Source organism: Pogoniulus pusillus, chromosome 9, assembly GCF_015220805.1.
Source record: "Pogoniulus pusillus isolate bPogPus1 chromosome 9, bPogPus1.pri, whole genome shotgun sequence".
Classification (NCBI taxonomy): domain Eukaryota; kingdom Metazoa; phylum Chordata; class Aves; order Piciformes; family Lybiidae; genus Pogoniulus; species Pogoniulus pusillus.
The window spans coordinates 8,294,804-8,322,572 of record NC_087272.1 but is presented as its reverse complement, the minus strand read 5'-3'; the positions used below and the strand labels follow the sequence as shown (position 1 = coordinate 8,322,572).

Here is a 27,769-nt window from a genome sequence, read left to right as displayed (position 1 = left end):
TGGCCTGGCTGATCTTGGAGGTCTCTTTCAACCTGGTTGATTCTATGATATGATTCTATGTAGAAACATGATGAGTACTAAGACAGTTTCTACTGATGGTTGACAGAACTGAATTTAAGCAAGAACCTAACTACTAGACTGCTTGCCTACCAAAATATTTTCTCCTATCATTGTGTCATTCCTTCTGTGTGAGAGCCATTTATGGCCATGATGCACTCGTCTTTATATAGTCTCTTTTTTCCAGAAAGATATCTGCATGGTCAGTCTCGTTTACAAGTTTGGATTTGGCTGGCACTTCTGATCTGTGTACTTTTACACTGAAGACACACAACCATATTTTTGTATCTAATTTTGAAGCACTTGCCTCTGGTGTACTCTTTCATGACTTGGAATGGAAACAACCTGATATCATGACATTGGACAACCTACTTGAAGGTGCGTGAACTGAACTAAATTTCCTTTCTGCATTGTGGGCTAAATATATTACTGGACCTGCCAATTCATTTCAAAGCAGTCATCACTCATCATTTTCCTTTTAAGAGGAAAAAGAATGAATGTCTTTTTCTTTTCATTTTCTATGTTCTAAAACCAAAAAAAACAACAAACCAACAAAAACTCAATACCTTTGCTGGCCTTCCTTCATTGGTAAATACCCATTTTCCCCAGCTTTCCATTCTGTATAGATATTATCTCTTGTCCTAAAAAGTTGTAGTGTGTTAACACATTAAAGATTGCTACAATCTGTCGGTATATAATAAAATGTCATGGATGAATCATCTATTGACTTTGCCCAAAGCTCCTACTGAAGAAGGACTTCATCCAGAGTTAGTAATGTACATATAATTACAGAATATACAACTCTCAAAACTAAGTTCAAGCGAATGAATGACATGGCATGTGGATTATCACTTGCAGAACATGGAGCAAAACACCCTGAAAACTCTGGCTGTTGTTATCAGTGTACATCTTCAGTCAAGAAAAGAGTCAGCATGCAGAAGGTTCTAAGAATAAGTGTTCATAAATTCCAACTTAAATATCAAGCCTGTGCCAAGGAACAAATACTATGCTATGGTATACAGTTGAAACTTCTAGCCTACCACAAATCCCAGAAGCACACATTCCCAAAACAAATGTTTTCCAGCAAATACCAAACCAAAATAACTTTTCAACAGACGATGTCTCTGGAGTGTAGAAAAATACCAGCCCTCTTTGGATAGTCATGCAGGAGAAAGTTAGTAAATAGTCATCATAAACTCCAGCTTCTTCTGTGGACTCAGCCAATAACCATCATGCCTGTGTGGTTGTGAGAAGAACAAGATTATTTTCATCTTCTCTATGTGACAAATTCCTCTATTCTCCAGATTAAATGAAATAAAGCCCTTCACTGCATCTGGTGCAATAAAGTTACTCTGTTACCTCCTTCTAGGCCAGATGAGGCAATCAGAAATGAACACTTTCCCCTTACAGCTGCTGCTTCATCTTTTGATCAGAATTGCTCTATGTTCTTAGTGGCTGTAAATCTGAAGGAGGAAGTGATTTTAGGAGATGGAATAGACATGCATCACTCTCTTTGGTAAGCATTCAAGGCTTTCTGTACTCTTGGGGTTACAAGAAACCCTCTGCATATTTCCAGATCTTAGATGTTTTTCCTTATTAAAGGCATTTTCCGGCATATCATGGATATTATTCAGCCCAAATGAATTAATAATTTAGAGTTCAAACAAAGCAAACTCCAGGATTTTTGGAGACTCTTAATGGATCTCACATTACTAGGCTGTTACCAGCCTAATCCAGAAGGGAATGAATACTGTTTAAACGATGAAGCCATCAAGGTTTTTGAGGAAATGGAAAGCATCCATCCTATCTAAGAAATCAATTCCACAGAAATTATTCCATTGTCAAACAGTCTGGGAAAGCAAGTCCATTAGTTTCTTGGGATTGGGTAGTTTTTTTTTAAAAGCTCCTGGGGTTTTGTCAACATAGATTCCATTCTAAACTATTTAATATTCTGTGTGTTATTTCAGTACAAGTTGACCTAGAACATTCGGATACGATGTGTTCAGGGCAAGTGCTGGCACAAAGACCACATTCCAAAACCAGTCCATTCTTCTAAATTACTGATGGCTGTGAACCTTTCTTCTTACTACCTGCTGCAATAGCACCTCAAGCTATTTATCTGGATCTTTGCTATCTCAGAACAACAAAGATGGCAGTACATGCTGTGGCTGAATGAAGGTGGAATCACAGCCACCATTTGGCAGCAACCTGGAAAGAGGGAGATGAAGAGGCTGTGCTGCAGCCAGCCTCATAGATTCTTATTGAAGGAAATTTTTAGATGTTGCAATTTGTTCTTCAACTTTGGCTGTCTTTATTGGTTTTGCCATTGACATCAGAAGATCCTGCTGAGCAGCACTGTAATCCAAAGAATAAAGTGCAGTCCTAGATGCCAGAGTGACCAGCTCACCAATTTAAGTGTGGTGAATTTTCTGTACATCCATTTTGCTGTATGCACTGTTGCTGAACATATTTCATATTAATTGCTGACAAGTTCTTTCTTTGACAAGCTGATCAGAATTGTTTTTGCTTTGATATTAAAGCAAGAAAATGAATGCCTATCCAGAGGCCAGGGCTCTTCAGACTGGAGGCGAGGCTTTGGCAATGGCTGGATCCAGACATGAATTACAGGTAATTCTGTGGTGATCTGTGGAACAATCATTAGAATTGAAAGAAGAATCAAGATATTTCCATCTAGATAAGCCAACAGAATTCTCCACAGAAGTGATTAAGTGCATTTATTATTTTTTACAAAAGCAGAATGGATGCTTAATCTTTTGTCCTTTTGTGCTCATCTCCATGTTGTAGGCTATGCAAGGTTTATTCGCTATAGATGGTATCTACAAAGTAAACCAAAATATCCATGTTTTCTAAAGGACAATTGCCAGACTATAACATTCTGATTTTTTTTTCCAAGTACTTTATTAGTACTGTGATGGAAGAGAGGAAAAAACCCAAAAGTCTCAGTTTTTTTGATTAGTGAGCTCAAATGATAGAAGGTAAAAGCTATATATTTCAGATAGGAACAGGCTTTCTGATTCTAAGGTTGAAAAACACAACTGCCTCCCTTGTGGTTTTCAGAGATATTTAGGAGTTTTAGGTTTGGGATTCAAACAACTGCAAAAAGTCCATTTCATTCCAAATTTTATTCCTTTAAAAAAAAAACACCTCATTTCAGAAGAATCCTCTGTGTCTGGGCATTTTTATGCTTAGATACACTGTTACAAAACCATCTTAATTTACGTGAATGCTTTCTTTTTCATCAATTTCTACTGTATTTATCCTCCTGCAGAACATTTTAGCTTAGAATAATGGAACAACACTGTGACAGTTTGGGTGTTCCCTGCCCCCCTACACTTTAGAAAATCACCCAGACTAGACTCAGACAGCTCTGGAAATATGAATGAAGCTTATATTTACAGCTAGCACAATATACAAGCAGATATTTACAGTATATACACTTATATACAGAAATATACAAGGTAGAAGGTAATACAGAAACACAACTCCCCTCCCAGAAATCTGAGTCCCCAAGAGGGGCTCCCAACTGCCCTTCCACCTTCTCCCACCCCTTCTCAACCTTACCGCAGTCCCAAGGAAGAATGGAGGTTTGGCTTGGGGGTTAAGAAGCAAAGTGGATTAGTCCAAAATGGAGGGTGAGGTTAGAGAGTAAGATGAAGCTCAGCCAACAGCCCAAGTGAGAGTGATTATCTAATGTTTTTATTTCTTGTTCCTATACATCTCAGCAAGCCTGTGAGGGAAGTAGACATCACCATTGTTTTCCTTTCACAGCCTGTAATCTAGTTCTTCTCACCAAAACATTCCAGCCTGCTTCAAACTAGCACAAACACAATTAATTTAGTTTTGTTGTATTTTTTAATATAAAATATAGTCTAAGATTATGCACAGTTAACAACAATTGCACTGACTTTCATTAATGTAAATTATTTTTGTGTTAAATATCACAAACTTACTTAAATATAAGGAAAGGCCATGAAAGAAAAGGCTAGAGCAGAAATAGTACATCAGTATATTTAAATCACTTATGGTACCTTTTTGTTTTCCTTCCATCCTTTCCTCTCAATCTAATGTCCATTAAAAAGCTGTTCTGTGGCAATCTTCAAGAGCATACATCACTATCAATATATTCAGTGTGGTGTATATCATCCCATCACAGAATGATATGGGTTAGAGGGAACCTCTGGAGATCATCTAGTCCAGCAGCCCTACCAGAGCAGGTTCCCCTAGAGCAGGACCTTGCATAAGTCATGTGCCTAAAGTAAAACATAGAAACACTGGATCTGCAGGAAGACAGACTTCTATGACTAGTTTTAAGGCATTGAACACTCCGGTGGAAGAATGTGTTTGGTAGCAAAGCCAGGCAGAAAATGTATTTTATGTGGGCAGAAGGTGGAAAGTTGACCTAAAATGGTAACTGTCAATAATTTTAATCATTATCAGTCCATTTAAATAATTTAATCTTAGTGCAGTTTTAAGCTATGACTCTATATTTTGTCTTAATATCTTTTATCTAGCTTGAAAATGGGTAAGAAATCACAAGTAATAAAATAGCTATATAGTTATAATCTTTATGACTGATGACACTGAAAATATAGAAAAAAGATAATGAATCCTTTCTAAGTGAGCAGTTGTACAGCTTATAAGGACCAAACTTGCCCTCATTGCTTAATAGGAAAGTATTGCTCAAGTTTGTGTGTTTGGGGAAAAAAAAAGTCATTTTGCAGAAATTTGAAGAGGAATGTGCCCTGTTTGCTGCTACAGCTTTTCAAATGAACTAAAGTACAACCTCAGTGTGATCTGCAAGACAAAGTCACTGTTGGTGTTAACTGAGAATAAATGAAACTCTTCTGCCAGAAGAGCTTTCAGGATATATGAGTGTGTATTGCTTGCAAATGGCCATAGGTAGGCTATGGGAATATGTAGGCTGACAGAAAAAAACTTTAGTCTGTGAAAAAGAGAATAGTTTTCCCACTGCACTGCAGATTACATTCAGTGGTCTAATGTAAGGGTTATTGCTGCACAAGGAGGAAAATCTGACCTCTTTCAAGCATCTTTAATTTGAATTTCTTCCTTTCTTGTTGCATTGCTTTTTATTTCTGCTTACTTCTTTATATTTTCCTTTATTCCAGACCATCTAGATGACTCCTGGAGATGTTACTACAGTAACAGCTAGTCAGAGACGTACTTCAGGGAGTTTTCCCCCTTGATTTTGTAAGGCAGCAAATAATGAGGTAGGTAGTGGTTTCTGGGAGAACAGTACTACTGAAGGCAGCAGATGGAGGCAAAGTCCAATAAGAATCCTACAATGTTGTACTCCGGTCTCCAACCTAGGGGCATCCCTGGCTATTTGGTGCAGGCCGTATCATTTGTAGAGGAAAACTGAAGGTTGTCCCGTGGCTAAGACAAATAGTAGAGTAGAAGTTAAGTGTTTTTCTTGGATAAGGGAAAAGGATGGCCTCTGAGTTGGGTATCTGCTGTCTATGCCTTTCAAAAGCTCATACAAAGAAAGCAAGAGATGGCTGGGGGAGTGAAAAGTTCGTGGCATGGCAGCTGCCTTATCTGTAACTTGATTGTGGGAAGATGATGCTTGCTGCATCTGCAGGAGGATTCCTGGGGTACTGGCAGTTGCTGGGAACATTGCACAGACACACAGTCCTGCAGAAGGAAACTGGGAAAGTATAGGACAAGCTAAGTGATACATCTAGTTGTCAGATGTTATCTTACATATGCTAAAGTCTTCACAGACTTTAGATTTTAGCCTGATTTTGCAGGTGGAAGAAGAGTGCTTTGAAACAACTCAAGGTGGTTTGTTTGGGGTTTTTTAGGGTCAGAGTATCAGAAGAGCAAAGGAAATAGAGGGTTTCTCACACTAGCCAGAGGAAGAAGAGTTTCATCATTCTCCTTTTGCCAAATACCTCACAGGGTAAGGAATGCTTTGAAGATATTTTCTTCTGCAAATATGATGTAACCAGCAAGCTGAAGTAGATCAACTACATTACAAATAAACAGCTTTGAGGAACTCTTGAAGTTTCTGGAGTGTAGGAGTGGTGTGATACCTCTCAGCAGGTGACACTGAAGAGATCACCTTCCTACACTGGCCTTCTGATCCCTTTGCTCTATTTTCTGCCATTGTTGGGTTTAATGAACTCTCAGCCTTACAGGAGTGGGTTAGGAAGATGAAAAGAGAAGGAAAATTTCTATGTCTGAACATAGAAAATGTTTCTAAAATGTTTACAGGACAGCACCAATGTGCTCTTGGGTGAGGCTAAATAGGTTTCACCTGGGGAAGTGGACCAGGTGTTCATCTCCTTTCATGGCTTTTCTATGTCTGAACATAGAAAACGTTTCTAAAATGCTTACAGGACAGCACCAATGTGCTCTTGGGTGAGGCTAAATAGGTTTCACCTGGGGAAGTGGACCAGGTGTTCATCTCCTTTCACGGCTTTCAGCTGAAAGCCTCTGCAGCCAGCAGTCCAGTGTGAGTGGCTGAGCTGCAAGGAGAGGATTTATCTTCGTGCTGGAAAAGGTCTGTTGCTTTTTATTTTTACTTTAGTCTACTTTGGTTTACTTCCTCTGGAGGTTTTGTGGGGTGGTGGCAAGGTGACTGTCTCTTTTTGTGCTATTGAACTGAATTAAGAAGCTGTCCTTGAGATTTTCTGTAATAGGACAGCCTGAGAAGAGACTCAGGTCTAGCTTAACCTGGTTTTTGCTATTTATTTATGAAGTTCAGGTTCTGTTCTGTCACATCTGTATGAAATATTTGGGCCTTTCCAGTGTTTAGATATAACATAGAGGGGAAGTTAGCCAGACATTACATTTTATTTCCCTTCTAACCTCATGTTTTGTCATTTTTTAAAGTGATTGACTGGAGGGAGTTTAAAGAGGATACATTAATATTTAGCTGTGCTGCAACAAATAATTGATGTTTTTAAAGTTTTCTTTCCGACTGGTCTGGAGCTCTCTAGCCTAGTTTATTTTTGATTATAGAAATTCATTTCAGTTAAATCATTCCTTTATCAGCAGGATCTGCCCACATTTGGTTAGACTAAAATGCTCTAGCAACCACATTGTTTTTTCCAATTGCTTTGAATCAAAGTTGCATTAAGAAAAAAAAACTTCTGCTATTTCTGGATCTTATTAATACAGAGAAGTGTATTAAGGAGTCTTTAATGTGTAGCTGTCATGGTGTGCTAGTCACAGTTTCAGCTCAGCTTTGAGACAAGCCTCCTCATTCTCTAGCTTTCACAGTTGTAGTTTTGTGTGTGCTTCTGGCCTGGAGATTTCTGCCTGTCCTTTCTTGTTTTCACTCTCCTGATCAGCAGTGTCCTTTATGTCTTGTGGTGCTTCACAGATCCTCATTATTTGGCAGGTGAAGCTAACAGGTCAGAAATGAGGGAAGCCTGTGTTATTTTGTCAGACCGCAGCAGTTCTGTTGTCAATGATGTCTGTTTTCACTCAATGGCTTTATTCTGCTGCACAAGGCATGTTATATTTATTTTATGAATCCTTACTTGAGCTAGTGTGATCATAATTGTATATGCTATCAAACACTGGTGGGTCTTGGGGAGTAGGGGGAGGTTGCACAGTTGTAAAATAAAGATGACTTTTAGGAGGCTTGACATAGTTCCCCCCTCCCCCTGCCCCCCCAGATTACTCCAGTGATATAGAAAGGGAGGTGAGAGCTGATGTCTAGGCCATCTTTATGTAGAGCTCTTTAACAAACCTGGTAAAAGACTTCATAACTAGTGAGAAGAATCTCTGAGTGACATTAAAAGCATTTTTTAAATGTACCCATAACAGTCCTGTAGAGCACCCTGATATGTGAAAAGTTGACAAAAGCATTCTGTGTACTTATAACAATATTCTTCAGGCCAAGGTCATGTTCTGAGTCTCTTTGCTCCTGCCACTAATTGCATTCAAGTATTGTGATGGATTTGCAGGCCTGCACCTTAGCTCTTAAGAGCAAGATGCCGTAAGTCAGAACATCCACATGGCCATATGTTTATTAGTGTATTTCCTTCTGAAGTGTTTTTCTTGCTCTTGGTAAATAAGTGTATTATCTCTCCTGATCCTTATCAATCTCACCTGTTTTATTTATGCATCTGAGCAGTTCCTCTGTAAGGCTGTATTCCTAGCTAGCATCCCATGTGTTTCTCCTGTTGATAGTCCTAATTTTGGTGTTACAGAAATGCAGAAAATTTTTGACTGCCTCATAAGACTTCAGATCACATAGTACAGCTCTTGAGATTATTCCTCCCCCTTATTTTCTAATGCTGGTTCCTGCTTTAGCCAATTAATGCATTGGCTAAAACATTGGATGAATATACTCTACCAATTGCAGGTGTGAAATAAATGACATTTCATGTGTTTGAGTCTGTATCTGTGATGTGTTAGGGGATCAGCTGATTGATTTCAGGAACTCGCTATTAAATATTAATTGTAAAGGCTTGAAGTTCACTTTATGGACTTCTGCTTCAGCATAAATAATCCTAGTCATGGTGCTGAACCTCAGAGGCTGGTGGCCAAACTTTAAATCTGGAGTAGTATTACAATGACTTGCTTTTTAGAAATGTATTATGGCTTATATTGTTAAGTAGAGTCCTCTTACAGAATCACAGAATTAAGCAGGTTGGAAAAGACCTCTAGGATCATTGAGTCCATGAGTAATCTCTGCTTAATCATTGTAATGTAGATTTCAGGTTGGAGAAAGGAATAAGGATCTTCATGTTGTATACTTGATGCAGAGACTTCAGTGGCCCTGTCTTGGATTAGTAATCTGGCCCTTTGGAGATGAATCCTAGCCTCTTGCAAAACAGTCCTGAATCATACCCAAATGCATAAGAGATGAATAAAATGCAGTTTCTCTGTGGTAGTCTTAGCATTTCCAAGAGATACTTGGTTCAAGGTAGGAAGCAGAAATCCCCATGTTAAGGAAATGAACTGAGGATGAGTATGGGAATGCTTCTTGTGTTCACTACCACACAAAGGTTCTGTTGAAATTTTACTGTGTTGACACAGCTTTTCACAGCTGTGCCAAATCTAAGTCTAGATGAAGACCTGTTCCCAGAAAACACATTGCACCTGTAAAGCATTACTCTTAAAAGTTTTCTCCTTGATTAAAAATAGCAAAATTACTATTTATTGCTGTTATTTTCTTTCTTTGCACGAAGTTGGTGTTAGTTTCAGATTATCTGTCCATACTGAACTCTGAATCTGTTTCCTGCACCTGCTTCCTCAAATGAAGTATCTGGATCCATATTTGGATATGAATCTCCATGGATCAGAGCCACAAATCTGAACCCTAAATCCATTTATTTATGTATAAACCCATATTTATGTACTTCTGTATAGATGCATACAGTTCTCAATGCCCCAGTCATCACAGATAAAGTTTCTGCCCTTCAGAAAGCTGTAACAGAGGTTGAGTTGTAGAGCCTTAGAGAGAGTAAAATCTGAGTTCCTTTAAGCAAAGCACCTTATGCCTCCTGTTTTGAACATTTCTATATTGCTGGTCCTTTATTCTGTCAAAGCTTGGGGGGAAAAAAAAACCATATTATTTTATGGCTCAAACAAGATGCTTAAAACAATAGGAAGTAGTTTTGTTTTCCTGATATTTTCTTGGATCCTATTAGACTTATTTTCTTTGTTGTGCTTTTAGATATATAGTGGAACTAAGTTCCTTTGTTTGTCATGGAAAGAAGCTTGGGTCTACTGTTCTGTGCAACTTGCCATCATTCTCACACTGAGTATGCAGCAATATACACATTTAATTGCTTTGCACACCTGATCCATGGTAGTTCCCTATTTGCACATATTCCCTTGTTAAAACTGCCTGTGTTAATTCTTAGGATGTTAGCTCCTACGTTTGCCCTAGGAACACTAGTTCGCTATTGCTTTAGTGTTACTGGGAATGGTGAGCAAAATCTGTGGCATACACCAACAATAGTACACTGATATAGTCTCTACAAAGGGTTTTTGCTCTGGCCATTTGGCTTGGCTTTTCTGAAGCACTCAGAACCTTACTTGTAGTGACCCATCTACTGATTTGGATGCCAGAGAGAACTATTTTCTGCTATCTATTACCATGGTAAAAAAAATCACCTGCAGTTAAATATCAGTGTGATCTTTGTGAATATTTGATTCAGGAAAACAAAGGGAAAACAACTAGCTGTCATGACACTTGTCTTTGGTGGGTAATAATTTAGTTTTTCCTCTCACAGATACAGCTCTCATGCTACATTCTGTAAGCAGTCCACCCTCACTAACAAACCACATTTGGGCTTGATCTAGTTCCTTCTCTAGTGTCACGTACAGTAGGAGCAGTGGAAGAAAAACTACACTAATCTGCAGCTGAAATAGGCAAAAAAAGAGGCTTCTTCATCCAAAAGAAAGGAAGGTCACAGCTTTGTAGCATGGTGGTGCAAATTCTATTCAGCTTTAGAGCTAGAAGACCTTTTTTATATCTTTGATTTCTTTCTAATCACTGCTTCCTTTTGCATAAAATATAGCAGTGTTTAGTTTGTACCCTTGCCTCAAACATGATAAGTGAAGTTGTTATGATCATGAAACAAAAATCAAGAGCAAAAACTGAATTGAGTGCTGCTCTGCTCCCTTCCGCTTTCCAATTTCATATGTCTCATCTTTCTCACTGGTGGTCTGTCCACCTCCTCCTGGTTCCCTCCCCTCTGCTTGAACTGAAGTTGTAGCAGGAAAAAGGAGCCTGAACACTCAGTGAGAGGTTTCATGAATTTGTAAAAGAGCATGATCTGTTGGCTCTTCCATTTTGTTCTTTCTTGTTGTAGTTGCCTACTACAGAACTTTCAAACATGAATGCAGACCCTTTGGGGATAATAGAATCATAGAATGGTTTAGGTTGAATGTGATCTCAAAGTTCATTTAGTTCCAACTCCCTGCCATAGGCATCTTAATTCCATGGTTGCATAAGTGAATATTTGCATATTTGGTATTATACCCTGTACAACGAAAAACATGTAGTTTTGCAGTTTTTCAGGTACCTGGAGTAGTGCTTCAGGTAGTTTTGGAGTGTGTTGGTGTTCTGTGAGAAGTTTTGGGAATAGAGTAGTCAATTTACATATTCCACATCTCTGAAAGGTAGAGCTAACCATGTCTTTCCCACTGCAAATTCAGTACTTATTTCTCTTCATGGATTTTCCCTCATCAGAGTATAATTAATTTGATTTGAATTTTAAAATTAAGGAGATTGCTTTTGTTATTGTTAGATAGTTTTGGGCAGTTATATAAAGTAATAAAAAATCCATCAGTAGAAAAGATAAATAAGTATTATTTTTTTAGATTAAATTCTGTATCTTTGATTACTCGTGAGCAACATAAAATGGCTTGGAAAAATGAAATAAAAGCTGTGCCCATATGAGGCTTTATCATAAGATCTTAGAGAATCTTGTGTCCTACAGTTTGATTAAATCACTTATCCTTTGTTTAAAAGAAAATTGAAAAAGTATTGGATCATTTAATGAAATAAGATTAATTTCCATTTTCAAGAGACTGTTTCAATCTGCAGTACAGAACATTACCAGGTTTGCAGTTCTTTTAATTGAATAAAGTAATCTGTTGCTAATTTTCTTTTTCTAAGATTCCCTGGGTCAAATGACCTAGATGACTCAAGTGACTAGCTTAATATCTATCTCTAATTATTTGTTTATTCCTTTGGCTAAGTTATGTTGGCTCAATGGATGCTGTGCTTTGATTCCCACCCCAAATGTGTGGAAGTAGAATTATCTCCATTATTTTGAAGGACCTCTTCTCCTTGAGTGGTTTCATTAACCTATAGCAAACAGCTTGCATGTGGGACAGAATTCAGCATTTAGTCCCTCATGAAAGAGTCTAGATACAATTTACTGTTCATTTTTATCAGTGTCACTGGCAATTAAATCTTGTTATGATTCATCAGAAGATTTTCAGCAAAATGAAAATATTACAGTGGCTTACTCCAAAAGTTTTCATTGTCTTTGCAGTTGTTGTTTCATTCTATTTCCCTTTTTTCCACCAATATGACAGTTGAAAGTTCAGAAGGAAGTAATGCCTTGCTAGCTTCAGAACAAAATCTGCTTGGATGAGTATACATCAGAACGTATGTTTAATCACAGAATCATAGAGTGGCTGGGGTTGGAACTGACCTCTGAAGATCAGAGTCCAACCCCTCCTGCCAAAGCAAGATAACACAAAGAACATATCCAGATTGGTCTTGAAAGTCTAGAGGAGGAGACTCCTCAAACTTTCTGGGCAGCCTGTTCTAGTGCTCTGTGACCCTTACAGTATAAAGAGGTTTATCCTCATGGAGCTTCCTGTGTTCCAGTTTGTATCCATTGCCCCTTGTCTTATCACAGAACACCACTGAAAGAGTCCAGCACCTTCTTGACACACCCTTCAGATATTTGTAAGCATTAATAAGATCCCCTCTCAGTTGTCTCTTTTCTAGACTAATCAGCCCCAGGTCTCTCAGCCTTTCCTCACAAGAGAGAGACTACAGTCCCTTAATCATCCTAGCCTTGTGCTGGACAATCTCTGGTAAATTCCTGTCCATAGGTCTGTCTCTGAGTGTAGGGAATGAGCCCAACACACTTATCTGATGTTTTCTTCCTCTTTATCTCCTGGGACTTGAGTATTATTGTTCACAAATCTTTGTTCTTCTGGTTGGTTATTGCAACACTAATTGCTTAGCAATTGAACTGGGGATTGTTTATCTTGTGCATGGCTGGGTTGTTTATAATCACTCCAGAGAGACTTGTTGAAAGTGTTGTGGGTATGCTAGTCTTGTCATGATTCTGGGAATACTCCCATGAATGGGCTCCAGATGCTGAAGGACTTCAACTAGAGCTCTTTGGTGGGGTGGGGTTACTCTCTGGGTGCTATATTCTGCATGAAAGAAGATTACTGTGTAGGAAGCGTAGATTGGTGATATCAGAACCACTTCTTTCTACTAGTCTTGCAGGTACTGAAATATGTGCTTGAGGAAAACACAGTGTGGTGGTGACAGAGAGATACCAAGGTCAGACAAGATCTGGGAATTGATGTTAATCCTGGAGAAAAGGAGCCTGAGGGGAGAGCTGCTTGCTCTCTACAACTCTCTGAAGGGAAGTTGAAGACAGGTGGGGGTCAGTCTCTTTTCCCAAGTAACATTAGATAGGAGAAGCAGAAGTGGCTTTAAGTAGTATCATAGAAGATTTATGTTGTTAGGAAAAAAAAATCTTCACTGAAATGGTTGTCAAGCTGCACAGGGAAGTGTTGGCATTGTTGTTCTTGGACATATTCAGAACATGTAGATGTGATATTTTGGGATATGGTTTAGTGGTGGACTTGGAAATGCTGGGTCAACTGTCTGACTTGATGGTCTAAAAGGTCTTTTCCAACATAATGGCTCTATGACTCTAATGTTCCCTTTTATTCAGGGCAAATGTAGTCCTGTATTTAGTGGGAAGTTTGTCTGAGGGGGAAAATACAGGATCACACACACATGTATGCATGGCACTTGAATGATCTTCAACCCTTGGGTTCTTCCTGATAGCTGTTGTTGCTACAGTCTTAGTATTAATAAATACATCTGTTAAAGAACAAGGTTTTTCTGTTCTGATGAAGACTCTTTTTTTTTTTTTTCCCCTGCCACTTTTAGTGTGTGTAATTCCTCTTCCTGTGTTCCATAACAGGAGAAGTGACAGTAGGATGGGCTTTATGGATTGCTAATATTTATTGAAATATCTTTGGTTTAGGGAAGTTGTCTAAGGATACAAAAAGCAGGGCTTCTTTATGGAAGAAGTGCTGACACTCATTTAAGTTCAAGGTATCTGAATATTGCATAACAAATAATTTTAGAGATGATTCTGAAAATTAAAGTCTTGTGTATATTCTAGAGTGTTACAGAAGCTAGGAACTGAATTTGGGCTTTTGCCACTTAGGTCCACATCTGGTGAACTCTACTGGAAAAAAATATTTTAAACCTCAACTTTATGTTTTTTTCAGATACAAGATCTGAAACAAATGTCTGTATTTTGGAGAATGCTGTGTAGCACTCCTGTAGCTGTAGTATTTCCTTGCAATAGAGCTGTTTAGGAGAACAATGAGGGGGGAAAAAAAGCAAACAAGCACTTAGTGATAGGGCAGAAAGATGCTGCGGCACAAGAATCAGCAGTTGCAGAACATCACAAGCCTAGCTGAGCGAGCTCTAGAAAGAGTAGACATCTGAGATCTTTACTGCTATATCCATGATTAGGACAGCTTGATAAAATGTAGCTCAACACCAAAGCATCTGCAATACAGCTCGTAAATCTAAACCTGTTATCTTGGCTGATTAGTTTTAGGCTAGTCCAGACTGTTACTGAGTAGCTCAGGTAAAATTGTGCCATATTGATGTATTTTTCTAACTGAGTGCATTCTTTTAGGCTCTTCTTCTTGAACACCTTAGGCTTATTTTTCTTACACCTGCATTTTTCAGTAGTTTCATTTATAATTTTGTAGAATAGCTTGTCCATATGTCAGATGAGTAACCACTTCACACAGAAAGCAACACAGGCAGAATTTGGGTTTAGCAATCTACCCAAGTAATCTGTCTCCAAAAGTTCTCACTGTTAATCTTATTCTGTATAATTCTTTCAGATCTAAACCAGCAAGTATACTTTTCTGAAGCATAGCTGCTGGAGGTTTGCATTATACTAAGTTCAATAGCATTTATGGCCCTATAAAGTTCACAGTTTGAGGTATATACTGCTCTTTTACATATCTTTCCCATAAATTCTTCTTGGGGATCAAGAATGCATTTCCTGCAGGAAAGTTTAGAAAATTCTCATATATGATAGCTGTTCTAATTACACACAGTTTTTGGGCACTGTCTTGACTGCAGTATAGTTTCAAAAATTGGTTGCAAATGAAAAAGCTTATTTCTCTTTCTGAAAGCATATTGAAATAATATTCATGGTCATAGGAGTGGTTCCTAAAGATGACTCCATAAAATTCTGTATCCAGTCAGAATTGGTACATCCTCTGTAGAATTCTGCCTCCAGCTAGCTGGTATTTAGTGAGAAGTGGCAGTCGGAGTGAGACATGCAGTTCTCTCTTTATTCCATGCTTTTCTTCCAAAGTTTGCTAACTAGCTGTTGCAATATTACACACACAGCTATTTCAGTTATCCAGTTCAACCCAGAAATCTGTGATCACCACCTACAAACAGCAGGGCTACAGTGTAGAGTTCATTTCGATCATTCCACAAGGCATTTGTGGTGTGGTAGTCCATGTCTCTGAAAAGTAGACTCTGCACTGATTCCTTCTGATTCCCCTTTTCTGAACTCCGGAAATATATTTTATTTTACATCTAGATATCAGATCAGAACCCCTTTTCCAAAGAGTTTTGTCAGGTAAGAACAGTGGGTCTTCCCTGCTTGTACTGGACTTCACGCCCTTCACCAATTTCCACTGTGTGTGCATCTTTTTTCCTATAGCTTTTGAACATGCACTTTCAGCTGAATGTGTTTTACATAATTTATTAGTCTGATTCTTTGTTTAGTTGCCCTGTCACACAGGGTCTGCAAACACAATGGCAATGGCTCCTGAGGAATTTCTTTGGCGATGGAATAATTCCCAAGTGACACAAACCATTCTCTTTCATCCCTTGAGTGCTTCTAGTCTGTGTCTTTCCAGTACAAAAGGACCATAGTTCTATTGCTCCTGTCATTGAGCTCTTTTTCTTTTCTGGAGCAACTTTATTCTGTAGGAAATTTCTGCTTTTAATCAGAGATTTGCAGCTTAGCTGTAGGAGAGGGTTAAATGACTGTCCTTCCCTTTCCACCTCCTAAGGAATTTCTATTCAATATAGTAAGTGGACTGTATGTTGTTTCTCAATTGAATTTCATGACTGAAAACATCAGAGCATAGTGGTACCATATAGAGTGGCAAAAATTGGTTTCTGAAGAGATGAAGAAAATCATAAATGTGTAAGACATTTAGGCATGAATGGATTAAGCAACAGATTTTATAAAATACTGAGTACTTTTATAAAATACTTCTCCCAGACAACCAGCAGCAGAACAAGGGGACAGTCTCAAGCTGTGCCAGGGGAAGTATAGGCTGGATGTTAGGAGGAAGTTGTTGCCAGAGAGAGTGACTTGCCGTTGGAATGGGCTGCCCAGGGAGGTGGTGAAGTCACAGTCCCTGGAGGTGTTCAAGAAAAGCCTGGATGAGGCACTTAGTGCCATGGTCTAGTTGACTGGCTAGGGCTGGGTGATATGTATCAGTAGCTTGTGTTGATTGGTCTAGGGATGTCAGGATGTCACTATAGACAGTATAGTGTGCAGCTGTGTTTGAAATTGAAAGCCATACACTAGAATGCACAATAGTGAAAGGATCATATGGAAAATACTGAATGCCTTTATAGAAACCTACTATGCTATATAATTTAGAATAATGCTTTGTGGTAGTTATCATGTGGAAAAATATTCATGCAAATAAAAGAGATGAAAATAAGGCAATTATGGTTTCCTTTAGACAAGAGATAAAGAGCTGCAACAAAACAATGAGAAATGGTTTCAGAGAGGGTACTGCAATAAGGGCAGATTTAGGGATTTTCAAGGAAGCAAATTCAAAACTAATGAAAAGAAATATTAACAGTGTGAGATTGGATTGGGATCTCCACCACATGAAGTTGTGGAAGGCAAGAGTTGAGTGAGAGTCAGAAAAGGAATGGGATGTCTCAGATAACAAAATGGATTCAGGATTATCTGAACTGATTTTAGTAACTGTAGAAGTTCTGTTCCTTGTTCCAGATATTATTTACAACTTTGTATAAAATGGTAAATGGATGAAAAAATCCAAGGAGCATGAACCTTGAGTAGGACACAGCACTGCATTCAATATGCCCAGTTTTTGTTGTTCTTTTTTTATGCCAGCCTTTTGGCTACATCGTTTACTAAATGGAGGTCCAGTTTCACAAGAGTGGATGGATGGCAGTTTTTTTCCCATTGGTTCCTATCTTGGGTGTAATATCACTTTGCTGGCAGGTGGGAAGTGTAAGTTTGAATCCTCTTAGTCTAATGAGTGGATTTAAAGAAGGGTCCCTTATTTCTTTTGGTAACTGCTTTAGCCTGTTTGTCAGATAATACTCCTACATGATCTACTTTTAATCTCTTAAATTCCCCAGAACAGAATCTTTTGCAGCATCAGTAGGCTTATATTTTGTTGATGAAAGGCCTCAGACATCTGAGTTCAAGGGAGTAGCAAAAAAACCCCCATTTAGAGTGTAAACAATCTGGCCTGTGTAACTCCTAAGTCTGGATTCTGTTTTAAGGATGAGACAGAAGCAGATGCTACAGTGTTCTACATGTTGGTGTTCAGGGCTTTAACCTGAGCTGGGCAGACAGTTAGCCCATTTGCATTTTCCTCAGACCACTCTCCATTGTCAGGTGCTGATGACTGTGAACATTAGAATACTGATCTGCTGGGGTTTGGGGCTGACCCTTTGTTCCAAAGGCAATTGATAAGTATATACTGCAGTATAACTGAATTCAGCATTTTGTTGTTCATGTGCTCTGACATTAAAACCTTGTATGTGCTCAAAGTCGTCAACCAATTGTTTCCTCTTTACCTAAATCAAAGTTAGGTGAAGTCTTTGGTCTGCAATCCAACCAATGTGCTTACTGGTAGTCTTTCACTGATTTCAAAGATATTTGCAGGACCTGAGTCTACAGGAATAAGAAAAAAATCCACTAACATTTTTCCAAATTAAAAAGAAAACAAAATCCCAATTTTACCATTTTTCAGTCTTATGGAAATAAGAAAAATATTATAGAGCTTAATGAGATTAATGGACACTTGCTTGTTGGACTTCCTGCAACATGGGGAAAGCAACAGAAAAATAAAAATAAATTAAGAGTCTGTCTTCTTACTGCATTTTCCTGTAATTTTTTTTCAGGCTAACCTTAAGGTACAAATATGATAACTTCTAGCTATAAAATACCTCCTGTCAAGCACTTTACAATAATGATGTCTTTTATATAATCACCTTCTCCCTTGAGCTGATAATTTTCCTGTATAACAGCATTCCTTCATGGCCAGGGTTATACTATAAGCACAAATTGCTTTAAGCACTTTAAAATATTAGAGAATGAAAAGAACCAAATAGCAGATTTATCAAGCAGCAATGTGGATAGAATGAGAGTTGCATTTGGGAGTTTGCACATTTCTGCAGCCTCGGGGCTTGTACTATACACTTCTGTCAACACTGTTGATGTGAAAAATAACCTTGACATAGTGCAAATGGTCCAACAATGTAGCAGTTACACAGTGCTGTGTGATAACACATAGTATTAAGACCATATTCCTGTGAAGAAATGAAATGCAAAACTTAATGTATTTTGTTTGGATGATCCTGTTGCATGTTATATATCATATTCTTCCATACAGACTTGTGTGTCTATCTGTGCTCATCTGAAGTTAGCTGTGTGTTGTCAGCTCCTGCACATTGTCTGGTAATGAAGCACATTGTAGACACACCATGAGCAGAGTGGACAAGTTTGTATTTAAGATTTGTAGTTAGATTTCAGAGGTTTTTAATTGTTCACCAGCTGGGCAGGAAATCGAGTGTGTGTGTAGGAATACCCACACCAAAATCATAGAATCAAGCAGGTTGGAAGAGACGTCCAGGATCATCCAGTCCAACCTAGCACTCAGCCCTATCCAGTCAACTAGAGCATGGCACTAAGTGCCTCATCCAGTCTTTTCTTGAATGTTACTCTTTTGTACAGAATATTCTGAAAGTACTGCTTTCTTTTTTAATCCAGTTCACTCTGGGTTTGCTTTTCAGCTCTAAATGCTAATGATGAAAATGAGCAAAACTGGAGCAGCAGGGATTGTACTATTTCTGTTTAAGCATATCTGCCCAACAGTCTTATTCTTTCTTATCTCTCCTTAAATAAATTAAAACAGTCGACTGTTTTTCACTTTTTGTCTGTATTTCAGTGTTCATCCATTTCAGTGTTTGATTTTTGGTTAGTTTTGAGTTTTTACATTGGCACTTTAGATCACCACGTAGGTGGCATGGCAGAAATCCCAATCAGAATTCTCGATGATATAGAAGTCAGCATGTAAAAAAAGAATGCCTACAATCAGAAAATCATCTCTTCTCAGAAGGAGGAAGAACAAGAGCTAATTAGCAATTTATTTTTATTGTTCTTACTTTTTTAAGCAACCAGCTTCTGCTGGTTCCTAAAACTGATTCTTCCTAAACCACAAGATATGGGGCCTACAGAGATGTAGGTGTAAAGAGTGCATCAGATGTGATGCTCAGCTCTTGGTATCATCATTAGTTTTAAAATCACTACTTCATTATGCCCATTACAAGTTGTAGTTTACCACTCCAGTTCCACAATTTCCAGTCTGTCTTCAAATATTCTCTCAACACCAAAAGAAGTGGTGGTACACTGTACAGTCTTAATCATTCAGAACACATTCTTTTGTCTGCCTTGTGTTCCTTATAAAACATTTAAAAATTGTTTCACTTCATTCTCCACTCTTTCATTAATCTTTATAATAGTGGGCTCTGCATCAAATGGTTTTCCCACCATTCCAGAAAAAAAAACCCAAACAACTAAAAGCTCTTGGATGGGATTGTCTTTTTGAAGAAAAAAAAAAAGAACCAAAAATCTATATCACATTTCTAACAATCTGTGGGTTTAGGAGACTTTTTAAAAAGCACAGAATTTTTTATTTCAGAGTTGCCTTCTGCTAAAATTTATACACTGGCAACACTGGAGCACTCTGAAGATGGTGATAATACATGTATGTAGTCATACATTTTGACAATTGCATTAATATTCTTAAGTACTTATGTAATTCTTGACTGACAACAAGGGGTGTCTATGCAGCTCTGTTTTTCCACACTGCCTACATATACCTACATACCATTTCCTAGAGGCTGCTATTTTTGGCCCAATGCTCTTCACCTAATTTTACTCGTTACTTGGGGGCAGGTATTGAAGGAACAGGAAGGCAGCTCAGACTGTCAAATACATTCTGTTTTGATCTCTGGGAAACACACGTGCCATACAGTATTGTCCATTGAAAATGGTGGGTTTGTTATAGTTACAATACCTTGTCAATGCTGGGAATATGTTTTTAATATACAACAATAACATATGACATTAAAAATACATATTTCCTCCACATGCATATTTGAGGAGCTGAATGGACACTCTATACATCAGGATTCATCACTGTCTGCATTCCAGTGTCACTAGCAGGCATGTGTGCCTAATTTGGCTGTTTCCTATAGCTGTAGCACACTGAAATGGAGTGAGGTGTATGTACATCTAGTTTGATGTCACACTGACATTGACACAGGTGTGCATATGTCTGTTTCTGCTTACCTGCCTTAAACCCTTCAGCTTACATGTAGTTTGTCTATGTGCACATAACCTCGTTTTAAAGCATTCCTTCTGTAATGTGGTCCTTGGTATTTTTTGCTTAAAGCACATACAAATGTTCCCTTGTTCTGTGAAATGGAGGAGGAAGCTGACAAGGCACAGTTGATCAGTTTACCCTAAGCCTTTCAAGAATTTTGTCAAGAGAAGGGTGGTCCATTTGCAGTAAATAACACATGCAAATGTCGCCCTTTGTCAGTTTGTGGTTTATTTAAGCGCAAGACTTAGATTTTTGTGAATGTGTTCCTTGTTTTGAAATTGCTGAGAGAACATCTGAAGCAAAAGCTCTTGGCTCATAAGGTTTTGGTTTTTTTTTTGGTGAATAATTTATTTAAATTGCCTTTCACTATTCATTATTTATGAATTGGTGTTAATTCATGCCCACGTGGATAAGACTTCCATGAACTTTGGGAAGGAAATCTAATGTCATTTCCCAAGGGTGTGCAAGCATTTCTGGGCTGAACTTTCCCACATACAAGAACTTATGACTTGGATAATTTAGCAGAATCTGTGTGTAGCCAGTGTGTGCTAGTTGACTTCATGGAGTTATGAGACTTCTTAATTTAAGAAAAGAAAAAACTTTCAAATGTGTTTCTGATGCTGCTGAGCAGGACTCCACCACATTCCTTGCAGACTAGTGATACCTTGTGGAAGTTAGTTGTTGAGAGGGAAATAGCTTGTGACAATGGGATGAGAAAGCCAGGTTTGGGGTTTTTTCTCCTTCCTATCTGCAGGCAGGAGATTTGAAGTAATGGAAAATTAATAAAGGCAGAACAAAGAAGCCAGATGTTGTGAAACAGACTAGAGGAGATATAAAAAATACTTTAATCAGGGGAAGAGAAGATGCAAGCATGCTTATATGGTGGGAGGTGGTTTTGTTGACCACGGTCAAAGACAGTGAGCTAGGCTGAGCTGGAACAATTCTATCTTTCTGAGAACAAATCCCAAAGTATTTGAGGTGGTTTCCCATCCTCAAGGGAGTTTCTCAATGCCGCAGCATAGCAAGTAGAGACAAATGGCTTTTGAGTTGTCTGAAGCCAGTTTGTACATCTGGCTGGTTATGCATGCAATGATCTCCAAAGAACTAAACAGCCTGGAGGAAAAGCAATTCAGATTCTCCCTTAGGCATAAAGTTCTGGAAGAAAGCTTACTAAAATTGAGGTTATCTCAAGGACCTTCCTCAGATGAGATCTCAGAAGAGAATCCATGCTGCAGAAATATTTGTCAATTAATAAAGACCTGAGTTTTGTTATCCTGCCTTATATTATAAATACATTTCCATATCTTCTGTTCTCTCCTTAATTTGAGTCACTTATGTTGGAGAACTCTACGTTGTGCATTGTGCCCACAGAAGTTAGAGGAAGGCTGTAATATGGGAGCCTATCAAAGCCTGGGTACTCTTGCAATGTTATTTCTTCAGTGCCTTATATTTTTTAAGGAATTCAAGCATCAACTTCCATTCTGATTGTTGCTGTTCATACATACAGTACATTCACACTGAGTTATTTACATTATGATTAAGAAGTTATAATTCTGTGAGTCTTTATGCTCCAGTTCATGAACACAGGAGAGATTTGGGTTGTGCTTTTCCCACAGATACTGAACTTTCTTTGGCTTTCTGTACTTCCATTTTCTTTAGCAGCTGTTAATACCTAAATAAATAACATACCTAATATCTCTGCAGGCAGCTTCTGGTCAACCTCCCTTATTATATACAGGGCTTCTCGTAGGCTAAAGAAAATGTAGTTCTATGACCAATTTTTTTTTAGATTGTGTTAGTCTCTTTGAGAGTTGTGTGCCACCTGCCTGTCTAACAACATGTAGGCTGTGACACTGACAAATCTACAATGTCCAGAAAAAAAATGCCTACATTTGGAACATAGCAAGAGATCAATACAGCATGACTGATATCTTCCGCCTGCAGCCCAAACTGACAACAGGCTTAACAGTAGTAGCCCCTTCCACAACTGTAGAAGAGGCTGTTTTTAAGCTATTGTCTGCTTAAGCAAATTTAGATTGCTTATTTTCCAGGCAGAATATAAATTTTAGGTAATTCTTTAGGGATGGCAATGTAGGTTGGGAATTGCAAGCATGTAGCACCTGCTCTAGGCCCTGTAGATCTTGCAAGACATTTTACTTTGACATATTTACCTACTGTGCATTGTATCGCAGGGTCAGATGTGAAATATTTCAATTCACATAGAAATGTGAATTATTTAAGACACTAACTGCTAATAATCTGTGTGGGAAGGGGTGAGGAGAAAACTCGAGGCTGATATTTCTGTACTTTTCCTCAGTGATTATGAACAAGAAGGCCATAGTTCAAAAAGCATTCAGTAGATGTGGAATGTAAGCTTGAGATATTTCCATGTAAAAATTGTTGCTTATTCATACATGTACAATGAAGACATTCAGCCAAATTGGTTTCAAGAATGTACAGATATTGTCTTGTTTTCTTTCTCTGGTGAGCTAGAGAGTGTACTATGTAAATAGGGAATTGAGTCTGTGATACGTGAATATTTTCTGAGTTTAGAAATTGCTGTGGTGCCAGTGAGAGAGCCTTGGAAATCTCTGTAGCAGTTCACATTTAACAAGCATCATGAAGGGACATTGTAGCCAGGTGGGGGTTGGTCTCTCCTCCCAGGCAACCAGCAACAGAACAAGGGGACACAGTCTCAAGCTGTGCCAGGGGCAGTATAGGCTGGGTGTTAGGAGGAAGTTGTTTCCATAGAGAGTGACTTGCCATTGGAATGGGCTGCCCAGGGAGGTGGTGGAGTCACCATCCCTGGAGGTGTTCAAGAAAAGCCTGGATGAGGCACTTAGTGCCATGGTCTAGTTGATTGGCTAGGGCTGGGTGATAGGTTGGACTGGATGATCTGGGAGGTCTCTTCCAATGTGGTGGATTCTATGATCTCTCCTAAGCTTTTTCTGAAAGCCTCAGCTGAGAGGCATTCAGGCTCTCTCAGATCATTTAGGCTTCAGACTCCTTCAAATAATCGTCTTCCAACTGTGAAGCTCCTCCAGTAGCAAAGTTGAGGAAAAAAATACTTGTGAAACTTGGGGGTTAAGTACGGGGACATCATATTTTAAAAACACAATCAAAATAGAAGCATGAAACATTTACACAGTTAATAGGAACTTCAGCAATTGTAACAATAATAAGATATATAAGGAGTCATTTTGGTTTATGACAAAGGATAAAGGCAACAATAACCTGTGAGCTCATAATTTGCCAATGTAGCAGTCCAACACATATCTCCAAACTGTTTGCTCAGTTTATTTGGTCTAGCTGCCTGTGCAGCTATAAGAACATGTATCAGTTAAATTGTTATTTGTATATGGAGTGTAGTCTGATCTTGAATATAGCATGAATTTACTCTTAACCCATTTTGTGCTAGGTCTTTGAGTCCACCAAATTACCATAGAGTGGTTTTGGTTGGAATGGACCTTAAAGATCATCAAATTCCTTCTTCCCTGCTGTGGACAGAGACACTTCCTCCTAAACCAGTTTTCCCAAGACAGCGTCCAACCTGGCTTTCAACACTTCCAGAGCTGGAGCCTCCAAGACTTCTCTGGGCAGCCTGTTCTAGTGCCTCGGCACTGTTATGATGAATAAAGTCTTCCTCCCTGAGTAACCTATTCCAGTGTCTCACCATGCTATTCCTCATATCCAGTCTTAATCCACCCTCCTCAAGCTTTGATCCATTCCCTCTCATCCTGTCACTATAAGGCCTTGTAAAAAGTCCATTCCTGGCTTTCTTGTAGTCCCCTTCAAGTACTGGAAGGCTGCTATAAGGTCTCTCCAGAGCCTTTTCCTCTCTGGGCAGAACAGCTCAAATTCTTCCAGCCTGTCTTCATAGGGAAGGTTCTCCAGCCCTCTGATTATCTTCATGTCCCTCCTCTAGACCCACTCCAGCAGCTTCATGTCCCTATTTGATGCTGGAGGCACCAGAGCTGGGTGCAGTACTCCCAAGTGTGGTCTCACGAGAGCAGAGTTTTGTTTGTATTAAAACTTCCACATGTGGAATACTGAAAATTTCCTTCCTTCTCTCTCATGCCCAAGAACAAATATTGTAGGAAAATCTGCTGCTTGGTGCTTGGAATAATTAAATTTAGTTTCTTTCTGGATAACTCATGTAACGTTGAACAAGGGGGAAATCCCTTTCCTCACTCTTTTCTTAATTACAAAGCAAAATGTTCTTTAAAGATTGTGAGCCCACTTCAAAAAATACTTTACTATGAAATATTGGTCTTTGAGCCTGTGATCTGTAGCTGGTAAATTCTATATTCAACTGGTGGCTTGAACTGATCCTTGCCTAGAAATTTTTAAGAACTGACTTAAATTGAGTCAGTGCCCTCAGCCAGCATAAAAAATGGTATGAGTTCAGAAACAATTTCTGTATTTTTGTATATTCACGTTTAAATACCATTTGAATTTATGGTAAAAGAAAGGAAAGGAGAGGAGAAGATGGAAACAAACCATCACTTCTCTAATTCTCAGGGTTTATGAGTCTTAGGTACAAGTGAAAAGGAAAAAGATTCACAGTGGAGAATCTGATTAAAGGTCTGGTTTAGATTGCTGTGTAAGCAGGAAATTATGAATCTTGGCAGAACCTCAGCTGTGAAACAAAGCAGTGTAGAAAGCTGATGCTGGTGCTTTGGATAGACAGGAGAAAAAGAGGACCAAAAAAATAGGAAATTGCAGACATATTTCATTTTGGCAGAGCCTGAGAAATTGGTTACCCTTGCCACCATTGTATGAACAGTTGCTTCTTATCTGTCCTGAAGAAAACCAGGAGAGGGTTAATTCTCTAACCAATAAACTGAAAATGAAACTAGGGACTTGAGGACTGAGTGTTAGCATAAGATATAGGTCAAGTGCTCATTTTCTACCTGAAGAAACCTAATTTAGGAGAAAAATCACATACTTATTATTAAAAGTAAAAGGTGCAGCACATCTACTGAGTAGAAATGCCCAATCTGAGTTAATCATCATCCTTACTACTGAAGACACACTTGGAATGAAATATATGCTCTTAGATGGTTAATTAATTTATCTTTTCTATGTTTTTAAGAAAAAAATTAGGTGATATGCAGATTATTCTTTTTATTGTTATATTATATTGTAAAGAGATTCTAGACTTTCTTGAAAGAAAGGGTAGTCAGTCACTCCCTGTAACTTAAAGCCAGCTCCACAGCTTGCTAAACCAAAGGAAAAAAGGCAAATAATGGAATATGGCAGAGCTATAACAATCTAAGAATATTTATTTCCTGTTTTCATATTTTAATACATGAACATTCAGACTGTTAATATTTAACATCAGCTGATGAGCAATATTATGAATTCATTGTTAGAACAGCAAGCTCCTTGTCTAAAGATCTGATGTAAGGCGAGACACATGTGAAATGTACCTGGTAACAAAGCTATGAAATACTCATTCTTCATTTCCATGGCATTTGCTGCTGATGAAAGCTGCTTCTATATGCTGTGCTTGTTTCAGAATTTGTTTCTGAATGCAATCCTGTCTGATGTGCTTATTCTAATCTACTGGATGGAAGTGGCTCGATTTTACTGGTAATTTCACACCTCTTGTGTGAAAATGCAACCATTTCAGTACTTGACACATTTGAATCCTGTCTGATGTGCTTATTCTAATCTGCTGGATAAAAAGTGGCTTGATTTCACTGGTCATTTCAATCCTCTTGTGTGAAAATGCAACAGTTTCAGTACTTGTTTGACACATTTGAACTTGCTTTATATAGGAGAGGGTATTTTCAGTGAGACATCGTACATGTCGGAACTATTCTTTCCTTCCCTGCTTGCCAGGGATAACATATGTTGACATTCACACTTTGCAGAAACCACAATCTTTCATCTTTTTATGAAATAGTAGGATAAATGGTTTTACTACATTATACAGAAAGGATGGCCTGGAATAAACCTCTGAAATGTATGGAACCTTCTTCTATGTGTTCTTGATAAACTGTATTTGTGGGTTTAGCACTGTATTAAGGACTTCCTGCAGTCTTGTAATCAGCTATTACAGTCAGCAAGGTTTTGAAAGAATTAGAAAGATAATGAAAATGAATATTCTTCCGCAGTACTGCGTTGGAATTTTACTAGTACACTGTGTTTATGATTTATGTGTGCACTAGAAATGAAATTTCAAAGATACATCAGAAACTTTAAAGCAAAGGAATTGGATTTTTTGATGCAACCTTAGGAAAGGTCCCACCTTCATCAACGGTCCCTCAAATGTTAAATACTCATCCATTACTTTGGATGCAAGTGCTCTGTTAATCTGCAGAATAGACCTGAACAAATTCATAATGTCTTTTCTGCTTTCTTGTGAGGCATTGGAAAGAAAATGTATGAAGAAGAAAATAAGAGAAGTTATGTGAATGTTTGGTGTGAAATGTTTGGGTAGCTTTAGACTGGAGATTAGGAAACGTTTTTGCCCAGAAAGAGTGGTCAGCCATGGGAATGGGCTGCCCAAGGAGGTGGTTGATTTACCAGCCCTGGATGTGTTTAGAAGTCATTTGGATGTAGTACTTGAGGATATGGTTTAAGGGTGACCTTTGCAGAGTAGGGATAATGGTTGGACTTGATGATCCTGGGGATCTTTTCCAACTGGAATGTTTCTGTGGTTCTATGAAACTGAGCACCTGAAGGAGCTGAGTCTCAGCTAAACCCCTAGCCCCAAAGCTAGACCAACCCTCGTAATGCTACTGCTTCCTTCCAACCAGAGTGTTGTTTGTAAAAGTATTTTGGTCAAATGATCTTTTTGCTTTGAAAAATGTAGAGGAGAAACATGTAAAGCTCCATCTGAAGGACCTGAGTTAGTGGTCTATCTAGTCAAAACTCAGCTTTCATAGGAAAAGCTCTAATTGGTATATTGCTGTACAGCCTGGACAGTCTTTGGTTGTGTCAGCGTCACAAATGACCAAAATGTTTTGAGCAACGGAGTTATCAATTGTCATTCCTTGAAATTCTTCATAAAATATAAATAATATGTTGAAAACTGGAAACTTTCTACTTGTGTATTACCTTTTACTCCCATCCCCACGTTGGTTGGTGTGACCCTTCCTAAAGGGAAAAGTTACCTCTGCCTAATCCAGAGTTCTCTTTGTGGCTAGCCACCAGCCTCTGTGTATCTGTCTGTCTCCCCATCCAAAGTTAACAAACAGCAGAAATGCTTTCTGTAATCACAACATGAGTCTGGCAAACTTTAATGAGGCATGTAACTCTTTTCTTC

General features: G+C 38.4%; 1 protein-coding gene across 1 annotated transcript in view; it reads left to right on the top strand.

The window, feature by feature from the left end:
* The first annotated feature begins 6,515 nt into the window (after positions 1-6,515).
* The window catches only part of DKK2 (dickkopf WNT signaling pathway inhibitor 2), a 123,194-nt gene continuing 101,940 nt past the window's right edge, over positions 6,516-27,769 (top strand). The window contains exon 1 of the mRNA XM_064148454.1: positions 6,516-6,601. The gene's annotated coding sequence lies outside the window, so the exon portion shown is untranslated. The remainder of the gene's footprint in view (positions 6,602-27,769) is intronic.